General features: G+C 34.7%; 1 pseudogene; it reads left to right on the top strand.

The window, feature by feature from the left end:
• Nucleotides 1-6114: 6114 nt before the first annotated feature.
• LOC100728715 (protein DEK-like) overlaps nt 6115-16082 on the top strand; it is a 58857-nt pseudogene continuing 48889 nt past the window's right edge.

Below are 16082 nucleotides of genomic sequence, written 5' to 3'. Positions count from 1 at the left end.
ATTGTTAATTTTATTTGAAACTACAGACTTGTGGGAGCTATTAGGTTGGATAATTTCAGGGAAACACACAAATAGGAAGGCAGTGTATTAGGAGAACTTACTGACAGGCAGGTAGGTAAGTGCTCCTGCAAGTAGAGGCTTTGAGTGGGATATTCACAATATTCAGGAACATGCAAGCTTGTTCCCTCAAAGGGAGCTTTGTAAGGACATGCTTAACCCCATCATTTTGTTCTCAAAAATAACTCCATTATGAAAAGCCTAACTAGTCTAAATCATTTTCTTAGCTCAAGCTATATTGAATCACTTTGTATCTGTTAAAATCTCATGTATAAAATGATTGCACTGAAACCTTCTGATGTGAAGTATTTGAAATTCTACAAAAGTTTGAAATTTTTAACAAAGACTTCATCTAAAATAATAAGACTTGGAACAGGCAGATGAACAAGTGAGACTTTGGATAAGTGTAGCATAAACTTTATAAGTCAAAATTACTTATAAGGTGGGATGATATACTTATGTAGCAGTTACAAAGGGAGATCAAACTGGTTTGGATACATGTCAAGTAAATTTTCTTTTGCAGATGAACCCTGCTCATTGTAATTTTTTAATTTATAGTGAGGGAAATTTTAGTTTTAAAAACTAAAATTAAGGGTCCCAGAAAGAAAAATATAAAGAATTACTGGCACTGATGAACTTTGTGTCCCTGTATCATTATGGCTATTATTGATTAATAATATCTTTGACATTAATGACATTATCAGTCTTTCTTTTTCTCCCTATTTACATCATGCACACACATCCTATGAATTCTGCATCCTGAAATTTGTAATGCCTAAAGGGCCTCTACTATAGCCCTGTAATGTAAAATTAGGCAAGAAGACAGGTTTTGCATACTGACATTGTGTCTTTACTTTTTAGGTAAACTTTTGGGAGTCAGGAAACAGTGTGAATTTCTTTCCCTTCCATGTCAGCACTGAAACCAAATGTTACTGAAATTTCATTGAATTTTCATAAAATGTCATTAAAATTGCTGCTTCTTTCCTTCTCCACCTAGCAGTCTGGTGTGAAAAAATTAGAAGAATTAGAAGGTAAACCACAAGGGGAGGGAATGAGCAAATCAGATGCAAAGAAGTCCTGGGGGAAGGACAGAGGTCGGCAGAGAGAGAGATGAGAGGCATGTTATGACCTGGGGAGGCTCAGGGTTCACTGACAGGGATGGTCAGGCATAAGTCAATGGACTAGAGGAGGCATTCCCAAATGCAGTTACCTGTGCATTCTGAACATTTGGGAACTGTGGTGATTTAACTGATGGTCAATATGTAACAGCCAGCTCAACTGAGTTAGTGTGGTTGTGACTGTGGTTGACCTATCTGAGCATTATTGCCAACAGCACAGAAACCGAATTGGAATAGTTGCTATTGATCCTTGTAGAGAAGCTTGTTGTGGTGGCTTTGTTAATATGAACTTAGCTGTTCCTATCATTGGAGTGGCTCCAGTCCTTGCTGTTACAGAGGTGACTTGCAGTTACAGGATGACTTGCAGGATGACTGTGGTTATTTTCAGGAGAGCTCTGGTCCTTACTTTAAGAGTTGCTTCCTTGCTCTAATGCAGATCCCTCAGTCTGTTGGCACAGATTCTTCATCCTGCTGGGCACTGATTTTCTAGCTTCCACCAATGATCTGCACTGCTTCCTAGTGCAGATCTTTGATACATGGACTTTATTGTGGGCTCTAGACCCCGAGCTGGATTCATGGAGCACATTGCCAAGGGATCCAGGCCCTCAGTTGGTTCTTTGGGTCTCTAGAGTGTGGACAGATCTGCACTCTTTTGCATTTAACTCTGGGTGAATATTATAAAATAATCCTATAAATTACATATCACTAAAGTTTAAATTTAATAGATAATTAAAATAAATTCTGTCTTTAACTGTAATTCTTATTGGTTAAGGCTTTTATTTATGGTGCTGCATGGCTTTGCCCTTTCACATTAGATTGACAACAGTGAATGTAGAGAGTATTAGAAATGCAGAAGACTATGTAGAGAAAAAACTATGCTTATCTTGTTCACTAGGCAATGTTCAGTATGAGGGCTGGGTAGGAAGCAGAATTCTTCATGTAGAAATTCATAACCATGGAGAAAAGTTGAAAAACATGTCTTGGTTTTCTTCTGTGTCATATTAAGGGAGCGGTTAGTAATAACTGGACACACTTCACTGTAAGTGTTGGGCATGTTTATTTATTCACATATATTACTCTCAGCAGCTACAAAAGCTTTTGTCAATGATTTCTTTTCTTTGTAAAACGTTTCTAAAATTTCTTAAATGTGATTGTGCACAGGAAAGAGAACTCCTCAATTCACTGGGATGTGACCTATTACTGTTTCATTTATAACTTTCACTGATTTATTAATTTCTAATTTTTGAATTTTCTATTTGGATTTTGCTAGTATCTTGCTTTTTTTTTTGTCATTGTGTAGGCTGTTAATAGCAAAGTCATGCTTGGCTTAACATTTCACAAGGAGATCTTTTAATCTCAGTAGCAAAGAAGCCTTAAAATGTATAATAATGGAAACAAATTTGCAATGTAACTTTTACATCAAAGTCTTTCACATCAACTCTGTAAGGTAGTTATTCTTGCTCAAAGAGACTCAGAGAAGTAAAATGATTTACTCATTTGTTTATAGAAATAAGCAAACTCAACTGGCTTCCAGCACTACTTTTACAACAAGACAGTTATACTTGTGTTGTTGAAATTTGAAACAAACTGGTTAACTAAAGGGTGGGTATGGAGATGGAAAGGCAGAGAGGGAATTATAAGAGGCAGTTAAATTGATGCTCCAGTTACCTTGAGACAAATATTTTGTGTATGAGGGTGTTAATACCTTGAGCTAACAATTATGGATAAAATAGACTACGATCTTTTGCTAGCAAATTCCTTTTCTAACCCTATGGTAGTATTGCTGATGCTATTTCAGTCTGCTTTTAGTCAGTGGGCATTATTAAATCTTTTATTTTGATGAGCTTTGCTAGTGTTTATTTTCTTATGCAGAACTCTAAGTAGGTCAGTAAAAATAGAGCTCTATATTTTTTTCTGAAGTGCTCAATGATTTTCCTCCAGCATGTAAAAGAGGTTTAAACAAACAAAATAGGAACCTGATGAGAAAGAAAATTAAACCCAGATACTAATCAGTAGGAAAGATCAAATGGAGAATAAAGGAAACCTTCCCTTTGAATAGATAAAGAAGTCACCCACTTACAAAATAATTTATGTTCTCTATCCATGAAATGTATATATTAAGCATTCTTATCATTATTTTAATCCCTCAGTTACAAAGTAAAAATAAGTCTTGAAAGTACCAAGTGCTAAGTAATCAGTTTATTATTTTTAAAACATGTGTCATAAAATACTTTTATTTGATTGAAAAAAATCAAGAATCTAGGTCAAACCTTTTCATTTGATTTGATAGTCATTTGATGCATTCATTTGATTTGGTAGTCAGAAATATTCCCTGTAAGATTTAGTTTTCTAAACTAAGTATTGCATACGCAGAGCAACCAGAGCAAAATCAAAATGAAAGGCAGAAGGTCTTACTATGCCTCGATGCGCATCTTCTGAAGAATAAATTGTGGTCAAAGAAGTTAAAAGAAAACTGTAATTGACATTATATATAGTGATTTTTCTCATAAGCATCCTAAGCTTTAAAAAGTGATCTATTCTTTTTTCATGTATTAGTTTGTTCTTAATTATTAAAATAGAACTTTTGCAGTTATTTTCTATTGATAAAAAATAAAGTACAAGCATTGGCAGCAATATTCCCAGTGTGAAACAGGTCTTAGAAAGTATGAGGAAGTAGACTGTAGCTTTACAAGTCTAACAAAGCAGTGAGTATTTCATAAGGAAAACATGAGTCTCAAACCACTGGCATTAATGAGACAAAGGCTAGATGAAACACTAGTGATGTCCTTAATTACAGATTTCTATATTTGGAAGCAGCTTGAACCACTGAGTACTTATCTAGCTTCTCGATTGTGTGACAGGTTTTACAATCACAAATACTGTGGCCAAGATTTGTACTTCCTAACCTTATTTACTTCTTTTCTCCTTCAAACCATGCATTGATGCATGGTTATGTGATTAGTTTTGTCTGTGGGCTGTGCATGAAAATGAAATGTACTACTACTGGGCTGAAGTGTTTAATGGTGCATTTTTTGTGTATTTCTTTTTTGTGCTTCTTAGGTATGAAGAACACATTATTGCTAAAGAACACAGCATTTTTGAAATAGTGGGGTTATAAACCCAGAAAGTCTGGATTACTGAACATACTGGATATGATCATAATTGATGCTGGATATATGACAGATAAATTCTTTTTGTATTACAAGATTGAGATTTGAACATTGTTAGCAGAGTACATTCTTAAGTTTATTTTGACCAATATTATGCTTTTATAATAAAAGGTATGTTTAGGTTTACTTCTGATCTGTCGTCTATTCCAAGAAACACAGTAGCATTTAAGCCAATTACCTTAAAATCATAGAATTCTGAGAAGATGGTGGAATAGGAAATACCAGGAATTGATCTCTGCACCTAGATATTGATTGCACAGGCAGCATTGGTTTGTTGTTAACTATTGTTGAACTCTGGAGTCTATTGATGGATTGCATCATCCAGAAAAGGCTTTGAGGAGCAAATCCCAGGTACTTTTGGTCCATTTCAATGCTTACGAAAAGAGAAGCCACTCATTTTCCACATCTTAGAGGTGTGCACATGTGTTAGAGATCAGACTGCAGACAGCTTGTTGATCATTGGAATGGACAAAGAATATCCTCTTCCCTACTGATCAAAGATTGTGTTCTGACCACCGACTGCTGATTAAAATCACATAGAGTCAAATATATGGCAGTCATCTGAAGAAAATGTTAAGACTGTGCCTCAGGTTGATCACCAGGATAGAAAAATCCTATAATTAAAAACAACACAAACAATAAAACCCTCCAAAGCTGCAAAAGTTAAAATTTGATATTTAGACTTATCACATCAATTGATTCAGTCTTCTGGTTTTCAGCTGAAAGTGTAAGGCATACAAACAAATGTTAAAAAAGAGAGAGTTTATACAAAAATAAAAAAGTAAAACAAAAACACCTAACCGTATACAAGATCCAGTGGCAAATCTATTAGACAAGGATTGATAAATAAATATACAAATAGAAAGTGAGAGAAGATAAGGACCTAACTGAAACACAAATTCTGTGGATCTTAAAAAAAAAAAAAATTCTTGGTCTGGAGTATAATATACCACGGGAAGAAGACAGAAGCAAGAGCAATAACTAACACTTGTAAGTGGTTTTATGAAAATGTACAAATCCCTAGCACTCATAAAGCAAAAGAAAACAAACAAGCAAACAAACACTCTCACCCCCAAATTCCTCCAAAGGCAGATCTAATATTTCTCTTTGCAGTGGTTTTTACACTGGAGTCTAGATGTGTGTGAAAATCTTGTTATACTTTAGCTCAGAGCTCCTCTGCCTCTGTCCAAGCAGGAGACACAATAAAAAAGCAGGCAGGAGGTGTCCATTCATGGATGATAACTTGGTCATTCTCTTGTCCCTGGGACAACATATATGACACCTGCAATGTGAAGAAGAGGTTTATTTTGACTAAGAGTTCAGAAGGTTCCCATGTTTGACTGGTTTACCCAAAGGGACAGGGTGGTAGAAAACTCATGTCATGGTGGTAAGGGAAAGCAAAGGAGGAGCCAGGAAGGGAGATAACCCTCCTCTCACTAGGCCCCATTTCCTAAACCAGTCAAGTTAATCCCATAATCGGATTGCCATCCACAAGCCCTGCCTCTGACTGCTTGGATTTTTTTGGTGGGGAGACATTCCAGGTCCAAATCAAAACAGATGAGCACTTTGGTTAAACTCACTGGCAGAATTGGCTCACATTTTCCAAATAATTTCTTCCATGCCTGGGATTGAGGGGGTCAGAAAATCTAGACTTTCCACAAAATCTCTCACTTGCCTATTCTGTTTGTGAGTCCAGACTGTGGGTCAAACTTAGTAAACTTCTAGATCCCACTTTCTGAGGTGTCTGTGCCCTGCTGCATTTACTCTCAATGCCTCTGAGCACACTTGAGAAGGATGGGTTCTCACAGATTGGCATTTGTGTTGGGACTGGAGGAGCTCAGCCTCCTGCTGATCTCTGTGATCACCACCCCAGACTCAGACACTCTCCAACCTCAAAGGCCCATGTTAATGAACCCTTTCCTGCCCTTGTGTTTCAGCCTGTGCTGTGTCACACTATCCTTCTGCCCTGCCAGGATTCTCCCAGGGCAAAGTTTGATTTCTCCTACATAGGTGATGAGGGTCTTCACATCTCAGTCATAGAAAATGTGGGGATTTTTCTGAGCACAGGTAGAAAATATGACTTCCTACACCAATTCTGCTCAGATACATCTGTTTGTTCTACAGAGGATGGAGCGGTGGTGGGCAGCTTTGAGGGTGTCTTCCCAATCTGACGCTGTCTAAATCTGGAGAGAAGAGATGGGGGGTGATGGGTCTCATCTTGGTCCATTTGGTTGTACTTGGGCCATCTTTCTGCTCATGTGTCAGTGCTCGCAAGTTATGCTGAGATTTTCCTTTTATTGCTGCATGAAAGGGAAATTCTCCCTCTTTCACTGAGCAGCAGTTCTTCATGTGCTGGAATGTACTGTTTCAGTTAATTTATCATTGAAATGCCAATATTCCAGAATTTCTTCTGATTGTCAGTACTCTTCAGATGCAGTTTTGCAATTTCTACCTTACTCTTAGCTCCTTACAAAGCCACATATCTGTTTTTCTGGATAAATATGCTTGAGCAACTTGTGAGTATAGGCTGCCTCTGGTCATTTCTGAAAATCAAATTTCAATGGCTTTAAATAACTTTTATAATTTATTATTATAGTCATTATTTTTTATTGTTGTTTTTAGTCTCTTGCCATACCTAATTGATATGTTAAATTTGTCATGGTTATGCATGCATAGGCAAAAGCAGTATATACACCCTACAGTTCTGTACTATCCATGAATTCAGGCGCATATCATGGATCTTGACCTATGCTGAAAGTAGTAAGAATCAGTGAAAAAAACAGAGTGGCCTTTTCCAGAGGCTGGAGAAGGAAGGAGACAGAATTATTCTACGATGGTTGTGGAGTTTCTGTTTTGCAAAATAAAAATGGTTCTGGAAAGGGATAGTGGTGATTATATAAAATGAAAATCAAACTGAATTCTATTTAACTATACACCTGAATATGGTTAAGATAGTAAAACTTGTATGTGTGTTTAACTACAATAAAAATATAAGGCAAGAAATGATGCAGATATATATATATATATATATATATATACTCACTCTCATTTTCTAGGGGGTAAGACAAATTAAATGATTAATAAAATGGACTTGGCTATAAAATTGAAATAAGTTAGGATAATGTTGCTAGATAAGATGCAGAGATAAGTTTGTATTTCAGATAAATAACAACTAACTTTAAGTATAAGTATGTTGCACGAACAATGTACTAAACATTTTTTTTTCATTTTTTATTGGTACCAAAGTGTATTCAAGAGTCTTGCGTTTTTATTGCTAAATCCGGTAAACCTAAGAGAACTTTAGAAGTACTTTTTCCGAGTACAAATATAATCTCAAGTGTGTCATGTATTCTGAAGAACCATATATTTTTTAATAGAAGAAAAGGACTTTGCTTATTAACCTTCCACATTATTCTCAAGAAAGCGGACAATTTGATATGAGTAAAACCTATAAACTCATTGCTTCTCAATTGAACTGCAAAGAGTCAACTTTCACTGCTTGGTTCAAGTTTGCATGTGAGAAGAGCAGGTCACCATCTCGGTGTGGGGGAATCTTTATCTGCCAGCTTTCATTTCTGGGTAGAACTCTCTTCAGTCTGTTATGTTTGCATGGACATATATTGTGTCCAGCTGTTAGAAACAAAACAAAAGAGTGAACTCTTGTCTGTCCAGGATCTAACACTTTAAAGGAGAAAGTCAAGTTTCTTTTCTGTTTACTTGAACTGGAAAATATGTAAACTGTTTACCTATATGGTTCTCAGACTCATGGACTAATTGGTTACACAATTACACAGAAGTGGGGAGCCACAGGAGAATTAGATTATTTTACTTTTTCTTAAACTGGATATATTTGGGATACATAATTAGGCAAACTTGGAAATGCTTGATTCTTTAGTGACTTGCTGCTAGATTTTTCATATGACTTTTAGAGTAAGATCATGCTTTCAGAAAAAAATAGTTTGCATTCCATTCTTCATTTATTCATTGTAACTCATATGATCCTGGAATAAACCCAATGTTTTGAGATTGAAATGCAGCCTTTGAGTGGTTAAGCATCTCAAAGTCTGAACAAATAATCCTGTTTTTGTTGTAGAGAAGCAATAGTAACAGCTTTCTGTGTCTGCCAGAACCCTTTCAGCTAATTTTTAATACTTCCATCTGTGGGCCTGGCAGGATCTGGTAGAATATCTTGCAAGGACAAACGAAATGTGTCCTCCCCATTATCAAGGAGATCAAACAATTAATGAGTGACACACACCATTAATAGAATAAAAAAGTAGTGAATGGTAAATGAAATGGAAATATAGATCATGGTATTAATTTTGGATAGGGAAATATGTTAGTTGTTTTATCTAGCAAATTATTAATTGTCTAAGAGCCAACCATTGTGAACACAAAGGGAATGTAAATATATATGATGTAAGACTGTTTCTGGTCTCTAAAACTTGCATTCTGGTTAAAGAACAAGGATACACTCACCCAGAAGTATAAAAATCTGATATAATATTACAAGTGGTTGGTGGCACACATCTGTAATCCTAACACTGGGGGCTGAGGCAGAAGACTTGCAAGTCTGAGCCTAGCCTGGACAATTTATAGATTTAGCAAGACCATGTGACCATGTCTCAAAAAAAAAACCAAAAAAAACCAAAAAAAAACCAAACAAACAAACAAAAAAAACCCCTGAATTGTGAAAGTCCTGGTTTCAATCTCCAATACAAGAAATAAGAATCAAATATTTCAAGTTGTGCTAAGTGATTTGAAGAAAAAAGACACAAGAATGAGAAAGAAGCTAATGGGAAGGTTGGGAAACTTATTTTATTTTTAATGAGGTCAGGAAGGTCTTTGTGAAGAAGTGACATTTAACGCAAACTGCTTAAGACAGAACACATTGAATTTAAAATATATCATTTGTAACAGATAATTTCCTTTTATCTTTTCCATTCATATTATTGAGAGAAGGAACATTTATTTGACTTCCACAGGTCACCAAATGCTATTTGCGTGGTAACATATAGGGGAAATAACAAATGCTACTCTCCAGCAGAATTGCTAAAACACCGAAACACCTTGCTATCATTTGGCGAACAGCTGCTAAGGTTCTGTCTCAGGTCTGTTCCTGCCTCCATATGACCCAGCTGCAGAGCTACAGCCAGCTGTGCTTGGGGACTTTCAAGACCCTGCTCTTTATATCTCTCCACTGGGTCAATGCATATTTCAAACATCTTCCTAGGTTTTATATAATTGTTATAAAAAATACTTGACATGTAATGGGATATTGCGGTCAGCCCATTTCCAGCCAGCCTCTCACACTCCAAAATGAAACAAAGACAAAGAACCACAGACATTTACTTTTCCTGATATCAGACACTGCCAGTAGAAATGGAGAAGTTATCAACTTCATTTCCTCACCTGTCAACACTTTTGTGTCTCTCTTCCTTAGTTCAAAAAGTTGTCTGTTTCATTTTTATAGTTTAATAACATTTTTAAAAATGAAATTCACACTAAGAAAATTCAGAAAGCACTATGTGTGAGTTGCAATTGACTTATTACTAGAATTTTCAGGTGATTCTTAGAATAATGTAATACTCTAAGGGAGAAATTATAATGTGATACTATTGAAGTGATATTTTTATTTGTTTTTATTTTCTCTCTCATGTGAGTGAGCAAGGCTTTGGGAACATTTGCCCTATAGAAGGATTAAGTAATTTTTAGGAATTGGGTGCCTCTTGAGATCATAATACTAAGTGAAAGTAATCAGACACAGAAGGTCATATATTACATCTTTTCTCTTATGTGAGAAACCTCAAGTATACAAAATTCAAAGAGCAAAATAAAAGATAGAGGACAAGAAACTGGGAGGAAGACTTCGGGGTGACAGAAAGTGAATTGGGAGATGATGAAAATAGAGGGGAGAAGACAGGGGAGGGGACCTCAAAGCATTATGATGTGACATGCGTGTGCACCAATCTCCATGATGGTAGTGTTCATTACATACAAAAATATGATGAAGAACAGAAAGATGGTAGGAATAGCCTCAAAATGGTGCACTTTTGAAAGCCAAAGCCAACTGAGTAAATTCTGTTTGATTGGCACAAGAGAAAATAGAGAATAACTTTAATAAGTTATATATAAGAGATAGAATTCCAGACTTGGTCCAAAATTCATGCCTTTGAAATCAATGCTTCTGGAGTCATGGAGGCAAATACTTATAACCCCAGTCCTCCAGAGCCTGAGACAGTATGTTGCTATAGTTTAGAGGTCAGCCTGGCCTACTTAGTGAGTTCAAGACTAGCCTGGAATACACAGTGAGATCCTATTTCAAAATGCCAAAACAAACAAACAAACAAACAACAACAACCAAAGGAAAAAAAAAACAAAAGAAATTATTGTTGCTCAAAACTATCCAGGAGTTATAATTCATTACATTTTAAAATTTATAGCCTTATCTTCTTTGGTAAGATTTGAATCAGCTTGTGAGAATATACACATAAACAAATATTGAAATAATCAATCTAGAATAGAAAGCAAAGGGATCAGAATAGGAGCTCAAAATGGTGAAAACTAAGACTGTGTATTGTTCATATATGTCAAGGACAGACTTCTAAATGGTTGACAGCTTTATGGAGTGATATGACATTTTATTTTGCTTATTTGATTTTTTATTATATTTCTTGTCAATGATTATATCAATCCCAGGGAATTTGTATGTATACTTGATGTATGCTGAGGCATGTGACATTTTAAAGTCAAGACATGGGTCACACTCTCCTTTGTTTAAGGTTTTCTGATGGCTTCCCTCACACGTGACATCAACTCCTACAGACAACAGGACACTTCCGCTTGCTCCCGCACCGGGTATAGCAGCTCCACTCCCCCCATTTGTTCATTGAGCTGCGGTTATTCTTTTAACCTCCTCCTAATACATTTTTTAAAATCAGATGTTAGGTGCTTGTTTTCTTTGAGGCTTTTGTTCTTTGCCCTTTCTTTCCCTTTCATTACCCTTTATTTCTCTCTCTTGCTTAGAGGCTCTTATTCCAGAGCTGAGCAGTTATCCTGAGCTAGTTGGGATCGAATCCCAATGTCTGTTAGAAATAGCAGCTTTCTTAATCATGTCAACTGTCTCAATTTTCTTTAAAAATTTGTTTATACTGAAATTAATTCTGCCATGTGCTGCTTATTTGTTTGACAGCACTTTTATTTTCCTGCCCTCTGGATTTTCCACTAGAATTTCTTGCCAGTCATTTTCATTTCGTTGCCCTGAACCTAGAGAACTGCATTTGAATGAAATGTGCTCCCTATTCTCAGTGAGAACAAATGATTAGCAAATAATACACAATATTAATTTATAAAAGAGAAGTGCATGAGGGGCAAAAATTCTGAGTTTCAAGACAATAGAAGTAAAAAAAGAGAGACGATCCCTTAGACTTTTTATTGCCTATTCAAATTATTCTTCTGATGGATACTGAATGATTTTTTGCTAATAGTAGTAAAGAAATTTCTACTGGGCATGGTCTTTCACAGCTGTAGTTACAGCACTTGAATTCGAGAGGCTGAGAAAGGAAGACTGTCACAATTTAAGGCCACCCTAGGCTACATGGTGAGCTGTCTCAAAAATAAACAAACACATAAATAAAACCAAAACCAAAACAAAAAAAGACAAAAATCCAAATATTCCCAAAATAAAACAAAGAAATACAAAACATTTTTCTGACGGGGATATATTGGGATATAAATTATATTGGGATATAAATTTATTTTACATATTCTCAACAATATCCTCAAGGCATTCTTTAAAAATATGGGTTTCTCAGATAGTAATGCAATCAATGCTGAACCCATCCTCTACAGGCAATCCAGGAATATTTATCTCCTTCTAGGCACAGTGTGTAATGATCTACCACATAAGCAGACCTAGCTGCTTGCTCACTTTGCTGCACTGTGTCATGCATAGAATGGCAAATGATAAGACCCACATAAATTACCATGGTGCAGTGGCTCTTACCTGTCCCTACTCCATTTCTCTATTATTTCTTCTCCATGATTATTCTATGATCATATCCTATGTATTTACATGCATACATATGCACATTTATAGCTTTTAAGATATTCCATTTCCAGATATATGCCTATTCTAATAATATCCATTCAACATTCTCCCCATGGCCAGTGTTACATTTAAATCAAGATTTATAGAACTCCATCCAGTTTTTGAAGTGTCTTCTTCCCAGCATAGGAAAAAAGTATGGAACCATCACTTTTCTATATTCCAATATTTAAGTAAAATAAAAGCTAAGAGATGTGTGTGTGTGTGTGTGTGTGTTTTATTGGCAGCCTTATCAGTTATTAAGTTTAAAGTAAGTCAAAACTTGAAATCTTTAGAAAGTTTGCAGCTAATAGAGTAATATTTTCCATTAAATCTCTTCCTGGGTTTGGTGTCTGAGTTTTTCTCATGTATATATTTTACTTCTTCAATTTTTTCCCAATTTTTGTTTGCATGACAATTTTAAACTGTGTTTTTTACTATTTTTATCCACAGTGTCACTTGTGGATTGATTTGGCTGTCTACTCGTTCTTTATTAAAAATTGTTTACAGATATAATTCAGTATTTTATAGACTTTTTCTCTGTGGATGTTGCTTGCTAATAATACTAATTGAAAATCTAACCAGGGGAAAGCCACTTAAATTTAATTTAGCTGTAACTATTTTAGCACTTGTAAAATCATAATATCAAATTTACTTACTCAAAATAAAACAGTTACAGTATGCTTATGATATTCTAATAGTCTTCGTCCTATAAATATTTAGATATGAAAATAAGGCATTGTTAAATGCTGCTTGAAATTGTGAAAGTGAGAAATTTTGGCACATGAATGAAATTGAACTAAAAATGAGATTATGATCTTAATTTTAAAAAGATACAGCACATATTATCTTTACTGATATTAGTATTTTACTAGAAACATTGTCATCAATGCCAAGAAGACATGTGTGGGTAATTACTATGACATTTAATGAGTAGCCACTATATTCTAGGTACTATAAAACTGCTTACAAATATTTGATTTGATTTTTTCACAATTCTATGAAGGTAAAATCTATTACTCTTATTATTTTCCATAAGGAAATTCATAGTTTTTGATTTAAATAAATTACATATGGATAAATGTAGGTAAATAAACGAAGTCATATTCAGATCATTAAGGTGATCTGCAATGAAAACATTATTTGGTAGCTACAAATCACAGTATATTATACAGAAATTAATTCTCAGAGATCATTTGATTCAGCTGAACCATTTGCAGATGAGGACATTGAGATGTAAAAGACACGAAAGGAATTAATTACATCAATCAAGAGAGAAATTCCAATGTAAGAATAATAAAGCTATTCTCCTTGTTAAAATGGAAGAACGTTCCAAGGAAACGTTACAAAAAGAAGAAACTAAGTGAATTCCATAGATGCAGTTCTCATGGAGGTTTAACAACTTTGCATTGTTCATTGAGCCAAATGACGTCAGTCGTGTACTCATGATTTGTCCAAGCAACCCGTGGTCTGCAAGCCAGACAAGGCAATATTGTCTTATCTTTGCAACTTTTTGACACCAGCTTGAACTTTGAAAATATGTTCTCATAAATTCAACAGCATCATGCCTCTAATTAAGTTTTTCATGCTACAGTCAGATGTGCATGCACTCAAACCATGAATAATTACAGGACCTACGAGTCATCGCGAAGAAAGATGCACCTCGCAATAAGTGCAAACAGTTGGAGAAACAAAATATTGGTTTTACAGTGAACTTGCCACCCACAAAAATGACACTTCTCATTCATATTAGCTTATTAATCATGTATTCACAGCAGTTAACTTCTGGAGAATAATGGTAGAGAATAACTGTGAGATATAAAAATTACATGTTATTTAAGAGGTATATGGTAAAACTATTATTGTTAGAACTGAAAAGCAAATTTGTTTCATACAGTTTAAGGCAGGAAGTGATGCACTGTTGGGTGCAATGACAAAAAAATAACAAAAGGAAAAAAAAAGCAAGTACATTGTTAAGGAAATGAAGGATTAGAATCTGTTTAGTGATAATTGTTCTTTTGACGCCTAACGAGCTGTATGGTAAAGAGAAATATTTTGGCCTACTGTGAATAAAATTTTTATAAAAATACATATCTGAATTTGTGGTTGGGGATCTAAGACAAAACTCTGTGAAAAGTGAAAATTAAGAGTTCACATATTTTTAAATAACAGTAATTCTTGAATTTCCAGTTGTGATTATTTGGCATCCAAGTGTGCTTGTCTGAATTTGATGAGAAATTTGGGCAGTCTGATGTACAATATCTAAGACTTCTTATACAGTTGTATGAACAATTAGGATAATTCTAGCCTCAGTTCTTTGCTATCTTTCCTGAACACAAGTCATAATTTCATTATTCTACCAAATATTTTCATATACCTTATTATTTTTGATGAGTGAGTAATGATGTGAACAGTCTTACACAGCAGGTGAGCATGTGAATATTTATAAAATTCTTCTTTAGAATAATTCTGCAGAACATAGCAACATATCAAATTGTTCATCCCTATTACTTATTTCCAGGATACTATCATTGGGCAAAAATGAGTGTTTGATGATACATAAGACTTTCGTCTCACTTCTTTATGCTCATGATAAGTCATTAGTTTGTCATAAAGAGCAGTGAATTAATGAATCAACTGTGGAAAAGTCCTATGAGCCAATATAATTTCCTTGAGGACAAGTGACCTCGTGTGTCTAATCCTTTGTTTCCTGAAGTTTTAAAATGGTGTCATGAGCACAGGTGAAAACATAAACAATCATGTTTATCAAGATTTATGAGACATCGATCCCTGGTACCGATAAAAAGGAAAAAAGACAAAAAAAATTTATGAGACAAAAACTAAAGCATTGAATTACATAAAATGTCATGTAAATTTTATATACAATCAGATTTCATATTTCAAAATTATTTGGATTGAAATGAAATCTTAACTATTAAAGTGATAATTTTACAGTTTTTAACACTTGATTTCTAACTTTTCTGCAATATCATGACTATTATTATGAGGCAAATGTAACTATAATCACTTGGAATTTTAAATTTACACCGACAAACACACTTCTCCTTTGTTTGTTGAAAGTAAAATACCATCATTGATATGAGGACAGGCCTGTCTCTTCCTGATATTTCTCTGTCAGTCACATGAATATTTTGAGACTCAGAGTATATTCTGAACACTCATTCACTGAATGAACTATTTTTGATTCTAACAATTATATCTCACAATTAATCTAGTTTTTTAGGTCAGAACACCTTAGAACTATCTCAAACTGATATCAGTATTTTGTTCAACTCAGATTCAATTAGAGATAACCTGAATCTGGTTTTATTTTCATTGTTTTTTCAAATGTTATCTCAATTTTTCTTTGCATTATCTTAAGAGAATCTTGAAACTTGACCTTGGACTATTTTCTCATTAGTGAATAAGTATCCCTTTGATGAGTTGTTTTATTCTTTTCATGAGCAGAAAATTTTTTGATCTTTCATATTACTGTCTAAAATGATATTTTTCCATTGCAGTCATTTCTGTTATTTGTTTCTGGCAGCACCTGTCCTTTCTAATTATCCTTGCATCTTTTACATCTCAGGCTTTGCCACAGCCTGTGATCTCCTTTATAGAATGGAGTGCATGTGATTTCTTCCTGTTCCA

The sequence above is a fragment of the Cavia porcellus genome, unplaced genomic scaffold (assembly GCF_034190915.1).
Source record: "Cavia porcellus strain 051 isolate PalLab524CR breed Dunkin Hartley unplaced genomic scaffold, mCavPor4.1 scaffold_1, whole genome shotgun sequence".
NCBI lineage: Eukaryota > Metazoa > Chordata > Mammalia > Rodentia > Caviidae > Cavia > Cavia porcellus.
The sequence above is the reverse complement of the archived record's forward strand: the minus strand, read 5'-3'. Positions and strand labels throughout refer to the sequence as shown.